Source organism: Lycium ferocissimum, chromosome 10, assembly GCF_029784015.1.
Source record: "Lycium ferocissimum isolate CSIRO_LF1 chromosome 10, AGI_CSIRO_Lferr_CH_V1, whole genome shotgun sequence".
NCBI lineage: Eukaryota > Viridiplantae > Streptophyta > Magnoliopsida > Solanales > Solanaceae > Lycium > Lycium ferocissimum.
The window spans coordinates 65,263,297-65,274,572 of record NC_081351.1 but is presented as its reverse complement, the minus strand read 5'-3'; the positions used below and the strand labels follow the sequence as shown (position 1 = coordinate 65,274,572).

General features: G+C 36.4%; 1 long non-coding RNA gene across 1 annotated transcript; it reads right to left on the bottom strand.

Moving 5' to 3' along the window:
* Nucleotides 1–6: 6 nt before the first annotated feature.
* Nucleotides 7–7,440, bottom strand: LOC132032539 (uncharacterized). Its single transcript, XR_009408504.1, has 3 exons — nt 6,976–7,440; nt 1,003–1,080; nt 7–367 (listed from the first exon to the last, which is right to left on the bottom strand). It is a non-coding gene; the product is annotated as an uncharacterized LOC132032539 (long non-coding RNA).
* Nucleotides 7,441–11,276: the final 3,836 nt, after the last annotated feature.

Sequence of the window (11,276 nt, the reverse complement as noted above, 5' to 3'; positions counted from 1 at the left end):
AAAATGGACAATTTGTAATCAATTATTTCAAAAATAAGCAATCAAAATTTGTGTCATCAATGGATAGAAAATAAAGGATCTTGGTGTATCATACACTGGCATCAGAGACAAAATTAAAGGAGAGGATAGCGTTGAATGCTAGTATCCCCCTCCTCCCACATGCCCGTGCCTAAAGCAAGGGAAAAGGTTATAACCAACTGACACAACATAGGTACAGTAGCGAGAACTGAAGCTGTAATCAAAAGATGGGATTCACCTGGTGATTTTTCACATATTCCAAAAATGAAGGAACATCTGGAAAACGGGCTTCTTGTTCAACTTCAGGAGAAAGTTTCTTCTGAAAGCAAATAATGTCTCCATCTTCAATCTGTCGGAAACAGGGAAGTTAGTAAAGCAAATCTACACAACGAAAGATACTCAGCAGTTCGGCAGGGAAAAGAAGGATGAGCGAAAACCTGGCTAAATGGAAAAGAAGCATTCTTGTTTAGGCGTTCACACATGACTGAAGGTTCATTTTTATTTCCTGTGGGTCAATAACGTTAGATACATAATCATCATGGCATCAATAACAAAAAGAAGGCAGCAGTAACACACCTCAAAAAGTTCAATTTCTTGGTCAGGAGCAAATCCAGCCGATTCATTCACTTTTTCAAGTATTTCAACTGGCTTAGTGGAATTCTTCACAAAAAGCCTACCAATATAACTGGAATTCCAAATTTAAAAGAAGCTGAGCTGCTAAACCTCCACAAGAAAATACGTAACATGTATTCTCTAAGAAAAAACATACTTACCATAGCTCTTCTTTTTCGGGATCATAAAGTTTGAAGAAAAGGAGTATATCATCTTCACTTTATTGGGTGAAGGAACATGAACAAGATCCTGGTATTTTTCCTTGCAGTAGTCGTGAGAAACAGCAGACTCAACGGCATAAAATACCTAACAATAGCTAGAAATAAAACTAAGCAATTAGAAAAATAATCTTTAGGGTATTTAAGGAGGTACCGCCCCATTCTCCACTCCCAAAAATAACTTCAGTTCCGCTGTGTTCGTCTTGTTAGAAACTTCTCTTAACTGCCCAACCTTTACATGCAAATGGTTCTCTTAGATGATAATACCACAGTTCAAGGAAAAGCTAAAGGAAACTTATTAAGCAAATCATTATAATCAATTTTTTTCCGGGAAACAAGGACAATGAACTGGAACGTCAGCAATGCAAACATTGACAGATGTAACAATTAACAAATAGTTGATAAAGGATCACACAAGGAAAAGAGAACTATTAGCAAGAATAAAGTTCAACGATGCAATTATTTTGAATAAATCAACAGAGGAATGGCTATGTGATAAACAAGGATATACTGAAAATTTGATGTTCTTCATAACGCAGGTGGAAATATTATTCGCATGATCAAGACAGTATAAAGATTGCCATAAATATGAATAAGCATCAACTTACCTGATAAAAATAAATTCTGGATTCCATATAATTAAACTATTAAGAAACTTAACTACATACTTGAAAATTAGTACCTACCGCTCTCATTGTGTCTACTTTTATTTGACTTAATGATTACTCAGACAATCAAAAATATATTACCTCCGGATCAAAAATATATTACCTCTGGATAGTAATCTTTTTTAATCATTTTCTATTATTTTTTGATAATATTTGAACTTGAAAGTGATACAACTCAGTTAGCTTTAAAATCGATAAATTTAGTCAAACAAAACATCTTAGTCACTGTTTAACAATATAATGGAATTGAACAATTACAAATAGAGGAAACAAGTGATTGCTTTTAAAGAAAATCTTTCAAATTAAAAATATCAGACAGAATTAGCAAGCACTCCTGTATTCTGACTAACAACTAAACCAGATTCATTTGCTACTCTGATTATAACCTGCAATTTGCACCTTTAAGACTGCTCGGTGCATTTTACATTTCAACGATGTTGATTAGGTTGTTTGAAGAAAACAACTAACTATAACTAGCCAAAAGCCACTGGCGGGCAATCAATTTTTTTGAAAAGGATCAAAATATATTAGTTATTCCAAACATATATTGGGAAAACAACGTTCACATCTCCAAATATTCCCAACTAGTTGAGAATATTGGATTATAGTTATGTCAAAAGGTATGAAAATTAAAGATGGCTTCTAATTTGGCCCCTTATCTTTCTCTGAGCAAGGGGCCAAATTTATTCAAATGATAAAATGGTGTGAAAATTTAGACAATGAGAAAAAGATGGTAAATTTTCATCAAGCACCATATCATAAGCACTACAAAACATGTCCCTTGACGCTAAGAAAAGGTGAGCAATCATAAAGAAACCTTTTTTATTAAGAAACTCAAAGATAGGCATCGTTATATCCCGTATTTTGTACATTGGGACATTCCGAGCCAACCATGATAAGTTAAGGATAAGACTATTCCGGGATACGAGGTAGAGACTTGTGACTTCCAATTTCGTTTTAAGGCACAAGTTGCTCATAATTTTATTGGCATAGAATATTAAGGAAAATTTGGGGTTAAAAGTTAATTTTAGAAAGTTAACATTTCATGAAATAAGCCACAATGTGGCCGTGTGGCTCATGGGTGGTTCCCACCCATGGCTTGGCAAATTTTAATTCATCCAAGCCATGTGAGGGCCATGGTACACATGGATGAATTATAAATGATCATATTGGATGACTAGCAAGTCATATTCTTCATCTTCCAACCTTAGAAACTCTAGAAACTTGGAGAAAAAAAAGGAAGGGGCCATTCGGCCATAGCCAAACCGAGAAAGAGCAAGAAAAAAATTGACCAAAAAAAATATTTTCTTCAAGCATTTCAACTCCTTAGAGGGTGTATAACAACGTGGAGTAGTTGTTGGAACAATCAAAACCTTCATTCTTGCAAAGCACCAACTTTAGCCAAGTTGAGGAGTCAAGTGATAAAGGTAAGGTTTAATCTCCTTTTATATGTGTTATGGATGGTTTGTGTATGTTGTAGAGTGTAGAAATGGATGAAAATCATGAAATTTATGCATGTTGATGTTGGCCGTGTAGGGGCTGTTCTTGGTAAGGACATGTTAATTGATTGTACTTGATATTTTGGTTGTTGTTTGTTATGGATTCTATGATGTAAAATGAAGGTTTGATGATCCAAGTTGAAGTTATAATCGTGTGGGCTGATTTGGAAGTTAATGTGATTTTAATGTAGTCTCTTGTATTTATGAAAACGAAGTTGTTAACGTGCGGATTGTTGATATAGTTTGTGAATTTGGAAGAAAGAAATGTGTTGTTGCTGTTCCTATGGAAATTGGAAGGTTTCGGGTGGCATTGTATATTGGTTGGGTTGTTTTGAATATTGTGCGAATTGTTTGAAGTGTTCTTGAATATTGTTTGAATGGTTTCGGATTAGTAATTGAACGTGTGAGCATTGGTGTTAGTTTGATTATATGTGGTTGAATTGAAGGTAAATGGAATGCCGTCAAATTATGTGGAAGAAGGTTGTCGATGTTAGAATGCGTTTTGAATTGATTGTTGATGTTGCTAATATGATTGTTGGTATTGTTGTTGATGATTTGGCCGAGTTGGATTCTCGGGATTGTTGAATTTATAGGGGAAATGCTGCCCAAATTTCTGTAGATAAAGTGATAGTTTGGGATTGAATTCCTAAGTATCTATAACTAATGTTTGGTAGCAAATGATGTTGTTGTAGATCTTGAGAAGCCGAGACTTAAGTTCGGATTAGCTTAGTAAGCGGACGAGGTATGTAAAGCTTATCCCTTCTTTCTTTTGGCATGCCTTAGTTGTAAGTAGGCTATGATACGAGCCTCGGGGTAACTCTATTCTTACGATCCGAGCATGTCTACGATTCTTATTCACTCCTTGACATTCGCATTCCTAACATAGTCGAACTATGGTCATTATGTCTTTTGTATGATCGGATTTCAAAGGCTGCATGAAAAGTTTTGTTTTTAAAAGATTCTATGTCGAATGAGGTCCCTAACTTTCATAGAAGGGCTCGGATCGCTTCGATATATTCGTAGAAAGTCTTAAAGTGTATAATGGCCGTAACTTTTCGGGGCGGACCCGGATTGGGTTGGTACATGTCTACGGTCCCTCAAATTTCTTTTAATGCAGTCCTAATGGCATTTAGAACAGATTTATCATGACTATCGTTGACACTTGAGCATTGATTTCTCATGACTATCATTTGATACTCGAGCGTTGATTTGTCTACTTATCTATCGAGTCTTAAAGATGATTTTTATGCATATGGTTTCTCACTACTCTGCTCGTGCAAAACTCAATATGTCCTCCACTGAGTCCCGGGCCAGGACACGCATTCGTGCTCACTCCACTGCATTGTTCACCGAGTCCCTCACTAGAGGGCCGGGACACGCTATATATATATATATATATATATATATATATATATATATATATATATGATGTGATGATATGGGGATGGCGGCCGGATGGCATATGATGACTTCATTCACCGAGTCCCTCACTGTAGGGCGGGACACGCTATATGTACATGTGTATGATGATTTTACTTACCGAGTCCCTCACTAGAGGGCCGGGACACGTTATGTATATGCATATGTACTACATGATATTGACATGCATGATTTATGTTTCAAAGGCAAGCCTTATGGTTTTCTGGTGATTGTACTAGTTTTCTAGACTCCTTATTTCGGTATGATCCTGTTTTTCGCCATGCTTTACATGCATCGGTACATGTTCACGAAGTCCGACCCCCTTTCTTTGGGGGCTGCGTTTCATGCCCGCAGGTACAGATAATCGGTTTGGTGACCTTTCAGCATAGGACTCCTACTCAGCTATCTTGGAGCGCTCCCTTGTTCCGGAGCCTATATTTTGGATACAGATACTTTCGTTATATATGTGTATGTATATGTCTATTCAAGGGTACGGCGGGGCCCTGTCCGGTCATATGATTCTGTTAATACTCTTAGAGGTCTGTAGACATATGTGTGGGTTATGGGAAGTTAGTGTACAGTTATGCTTGTGTGGTTCGTGTTCTGGGCGTCCCCCTACATTATGACAGCCTTACCGACTTATGCCCGTCATGTATATATGCACATGTGACAGCTTTGGGGCGACGATTTACTTTTCTGTATATATAAGTTCTTGTTATGCTTGCTGTGGACCGATTATAGAGGCGACGTCTTACCTTTGCATATGCTTAAATTATTGGTATGTTGATTATGGTTAATGGGTGTGTATGAGTGCCCAGCTCGGGCACTAGTCACGGCCTACGGGGTTGGGTCGTGACAGGCATATAGCATACAAACACATAAAGGTACAACTGAGTATGAGTTGAAGTTTTTTAAAAAGGTCCCAATAAGTGCTTCAAACAAGAGGGCTTCTGAATATATGAAATGGCAATGAAGACCAAAACACATTATTTTTTAGGAAATACATAAAGAGCAAAGCACAATGTAATACCAAATTAATATCATAAATTATTCTGGATTCAAGCTTGAATTGCACAAGTTTATACCTTTTTTCATATTATACTTGGGATATATTATATTCACAACAGCTAAGCTGAACTGGGCATACCTACTCCACCCATTTAAATGTAACTGAATCTGCAACATCTAAATACATCGACAAACATGTTGGAAATATAAGGCGGGCCCTTGATAATATCATAGGGCACAAAGAGGATGGAAGAGGGAGAGAGACATTAAGCTCACTTCATATCATATTAAAACTCCACTCTTACATAATAACATTACAAAAGGGGCATATATAGGTGCTAAAGGATAATTCTAGACAGAAAACTACTAAATGTTTTCACACTCTTATTATGAACTTGGTTATCTCATAAACACAAAATCATGCACCTAATAACACTTAAATTCTATGGATCTAATCACATAGATAACATCAAAGTGCATGAATTTATAATATTCAAAATTATATTTTCAACACTCCCCCTTAATTTTGAATTTTCTTTTCATATCGATCCTTCATCGTTCTTTGATGATTTGTGCTTGATTTCCAATAAATCTGCTTTGTGTACGCCTTCCAAATATGCCTTCAAACATAATCTTTCCATGAATCTAGGTTGGTGATCTGTAACTTTCCACATTCACAAATTGCTAGTTATAACTTCAACTTTTTCAGCAATTCCTTCAAAATTGGCTCATACTTAACAATCACATGATACATGCGGTTCGATCTCCATTTTCTTAAACTTTTGGCCTTTGCAAACACAAATTCACAGAAGACTCTCTTGTCTTCTCTTCCTATCTTATGAAGTCCTACAAGACCCACACCTTTTGGACGGGTTGTTCTTCTCTTCACAAACCCCAAGAATTCACTCTTCTTTTTGCAAATAGCCGGCTTCTCAACAGTCATCAAACCCGGAGACACACCTTCAATGGAGATAGCCAAAATTTCACCTTTACACCTTTCAGGATCGAACCAATGCTCTGATACCACTTGTTGGAATATAAGGGCGGGCTCTTGATAATATCATAGGGCACAAAGAGGATGAAAGAGGGAGAGAGAGACATTAAGCTCACTTCATATCATATTAAAACTCCACTCTTACATAATAACATTACAAAAGGGGTATATATAGGTGCTAAAGGATAATTCTAGACAGAAAACTACTAAATGTTTTTACACTTTTATTATGAACTTGGTAATCTCATAAACACAAAATCATGCACCTAATAACACTTAAATTCTATGCATCTAATCACATAGATATCCTAAAACCACATAGATAACATCAAAGTGCATGAACTTATAATATTCAAAATTATATTTTCAACAAAACAATCCTCCTTTTGGAAATATTAGCACTCTCCTGGAAAAAAAAAATAATGTCATTCAGGAACCAATTATAACACTTCATTAAAAAACTTAATGATCCAGATAAGTGATATTTTATTTCCTTTTTTAAATGGAAAGTCCCAGATAAGTGATAATTTTTCACTAACCATTTATAACCACCAACAGTGAAAACCTCAGAATATAATTTTTTCAATGATAGTCGAGAGAAATTATCAATTGTCCAAGTAAACCGCGAAGCCTGCAGTTCATCCACAGCTTGATTCTCCACTGCACTAGCATTCTCAGTCGGCATCACTGAAAATAAAATTGACCAATATAAACATGGCAATTCTAAGCATAACCCTGATCAACGCCAATCTAAAATATTCTTTGTAACAGAAAAATGTGGATACCGGCGGAACTAAAATGATACAGGCGTGTAGGAGCAAAATCTTTTACAATACCTAATATCCAAAGTTGTCAAAAAGGGGCAATAAGAGAGATGTGAGGAAAAAAAATTTTGGAGCACCAAATCTCCAAGGATGTAGCTTTCTTTGTTTTGTGTGCAGTACGAGATGCTTTATTAACAACATATAATTTAAAGAAAGAGAAGGGGGATAACTAGGAGTTGGTGCAGCATATTAAAAGAATTAAGAGAAAATACTAATAATCTCTTGTTGCATGGCAAGTAGGCTATAGACCCTTGATTATTATTGACTAATGGTTATGGGTGCAAGCAATCAAAAGTTAGAAATTGGTCAAAATGTCGTAATGAAATAACTTGAATTATCAAAATAATAATCAAGACAGCTACGACTACAGTCTACAAATAAGCCTCAATTCTAAACTAGTCGGGATTTTGACTACATGAATCATCAGTATGACCATATACATCCCTCTATTAGGCCCACTTAATTCAAGAACCTTAATTATTTGTGTGTTAAGGCTTCTCAATGTAATCTTCGACACCGGACGGTGCTTAGTAATGAAATAACTTGAATTATGAAAATAATAATAATAATCATAATAATAAACCAAGACAGCTAAATGGTCAAAATGTGGTAACCTTCCATGGGTTGAGGATCTTCAACTAAGGGTTGAGGACCATCAACCAACTCTGAATGCGGCACCAGCATCTCCTCTGAATGCGGCACCAGCATCTCCTCCTCTTCCTCATGCTGCATTTTTTCAAAGACCAATGAAATTTCATTGAATACTAAACAAATTATAACAAAAAGACATATGCACAAGAAAATCAACACCTCACATATGGGCAGAGCCAAGTGGATGGAAGGGGTCATCCGAACCCCCTTCAGTGAAAAACTACACTATATATACAAGGTTAAAATAATTTTTTTTATGTATATATAGTAGATGTTGAACTCGGAACCCGCGCGTGTGAAGTACTAACCTTCTGGCGCCTTAGTACTTTTCATGGCACTAATCCATTTTTTTCGCCTCATGTGTTGAGTTTTCACTCATAGGCATCACTGTATACTCACAAGTCACAAGAATCTAGATACACTGAAAATTGGAAATATGGTAACTGAATGCTGGCGTACTGAATAACCATAACCTTGCTAACTGAAAGACCGTATAAATGGTAACTAGTAGCTGAGGTAAACTAGTAGCGGTAAAACATGATAACTGCGTTTGTACGTTCTGATAAGGGTTATGCTCTAGTTTACAGTAACTATGCATTTTATCCCACTTTCTATATCATCTCAAGTCTCATCTGTTACCAATATGTACGTCACAATTATACCCCAATGGGTAATCATCCTCAATTGGACATTGATTTCCCTGCCCATCGCCTGCGCATTTGATACGTACAGAATTCGATAGGAAGAGAATGTTACTTACTGCTCTATGCTTCATGGCACGATCTAGAGTAGAAAGAAGTGAGACAACCATGAATGTCTTGGTAGTAAACCATTTACATGTGTGGCGCGCACACACATTTAAAGGGAACTCTACTAGACACGGCTTCATAGACTCCCTAGGACACTTAAACCTAATGCTCTGATACCAAGCTTTGTCACGCCCCCAACCATAGCCTGGGCGTAACACGACACTCGGTACCTGATTGCGTGTGACCGAGCGAACCACATGGCTGGCTAAATCAACATGGGACATATACTGATGCGGAATATAATATATAAACATGCTGAGATACTATTATGTTTAACTGATTAATCATAAATGCGGAATAAGTTTGAAGTGTAAGAAATGTAGCCAACATGGCTAACTTAAAAGCCGGCTAGTTACTGTCTGACCACTATTCTAGTCTATGAAGCCTCTAAAGAATAATGAAGTACTGATTGTTTACCAGGACAAGGACCCCAGCATACCTGACTGTCTAAAATACTGAAAGACTATAAATAAGATAATGTACCGAAGGAAACCGGTTCTCACCAAGTAGCTCATAGGAAAATCCTAGCGAGCAGATCCGTCGTCCTGTAAATCAGTACCTGCATCGTGAAATGTAGGCCCCGAGCAAAAAGGACGTAAGTACATTTAAATTGTACTTGTATGTAAAACTAACTGAAAGAACAAATAGTTGTGGGATGCTCAGGAAAGGGCAACCCAAATCAATAAACATGAACATACTGAAACTGAAATATACCGATAGCTGAACTGAACAAGAGAAGTATAGTCATATGTACTCCCTGTTCTGAATGTGATATCACCTGTTGTAACTAAGTTTATATTATGTGGCTTCAGGCCCAAAAGTAAGTGCACAAATCGGTGGCCTCGGGCCCAAGTATACGTATACATAAACTGTGCCCTCGAGACCAAATACAGGTATTCAACATTGTCTATCTATGGAGGCTATTCATAAAAATCTCAGCTGACTCGTAGAGAATTTATTGTAGATCATTTATTTGTCGTTTGAAGTTTCCTTGTGAGCTTTCTAGAATCTTGTCTTTGCTTGGTTCTCTCTTTCTTGTTATATTACTGTGTAAGCTTTTCAGAACTTTTGTCCAACAACATGACTTTCAATGAATACTCAATTAATCATCTTTGACCTCTTCATTTTATGAATTGCTTCTTTTAGTTACTTGTTCCAAGTAAACAAACCTCTTCATTTTATGAATTGCTTCTTTTAGTTACGTGTTCCAAGTAAAATATAAACTTACTTTGTCTTATATGGAACAAAGAACCTTGATACATCAATCACTTTTTTTTTCTTTTTCAATTTCCTTATTTATTTAATCATTATGCTGGCAATAAAAAACATTGTTAGGACATGCTTGCCTTCCTTCTTTTTTGCAACTTGTTCGCATGGCTACCTCTTCGTATACTACTATTTTTTTTCCATATTGTTTATGTACTTTTGTTCTTTAACAAGTACAGTTCTTAATTAATTTTGGACTCTTTGTTGCAATTGGTGGCTGCGGTTTTGTGCCTATTCGTTGTTACTTAGATCAGATAGCCCAGTTGAGTGTAAAGGAAAACATATACAAATCAGGATTTCAGCAAGTATTAGCATAACCAACTGATTTTTTTCATCTGCTTCACCATGCTTCTCTCGTCATCGTGTTTTGTGCGCAGAATTTAAGCAGTAACTTATATGCTCTCGTTTTGCTTTATATGTTTACCGTTCGACGCAAACAATATTACTCCGCTTAAGCTGGAGGATTTTCTTTTTTGTGTCCGAGGCAAATATCATTACACCGTCTAAGCCAAAGATTTTATTTTGTCCGAAGCAAAGGTCATTACACCGTTGATGCTAAAGACTTTTAATTTTGTCTGAGACGAAGATCATTAAATTGTCTAAGTCAAAGACTTTATTTTGTCCAAAGTAAAGGCCATTACAAGTCTATGATAAAGACTTTTAATTTCATCCGAGGCAAAGATCATTACACCGTCTGAGTCAAAGACTTTATTTTGTCCGAAGCAAAGGTCATTATAACGCCTATTCTAAAGACTTTTACTTTAGTCTGAGGCAAACACCACTAAACCGTCAAAGTCAAAGACTTCATTTTGTACAAAGCAAATGCCATTACGCCGTCTATACTAAAGACTTTTACTTTAGTACGAGGCATGAACCATCACACCGTCTAAGTCAAAGACTTTATTGTGTCTGAAGCAAAGGCTATTACACCGTCGATGCTAAATACTTCTACTTTAGTCCGAGACAAAGATCACTATACTGTCTAAGTCAAAGACTTTATTTTGGTCATACACAAAGAAATCGATCATGCAATGATTGGATTCAAAACCATGATTATTACATTACCAAGCTCAAGTGTTGATAGCACACTTTTTTTTTTGCAGTTTGAATCATCGTTTACTTCAGTGATTCGACATCTCCTTCTTCCAAGTCACAATATCTTATAACATCGGACCATAAGAATAGCAAAGTGGAGACGAGATTGTCCGTAAAATTTTAGGTAACACCCCGTACTTTTTGGGTAAATTGACCCCTAAGAGGGGGGAAAAGGAACCAAGATGGAAAAAAATG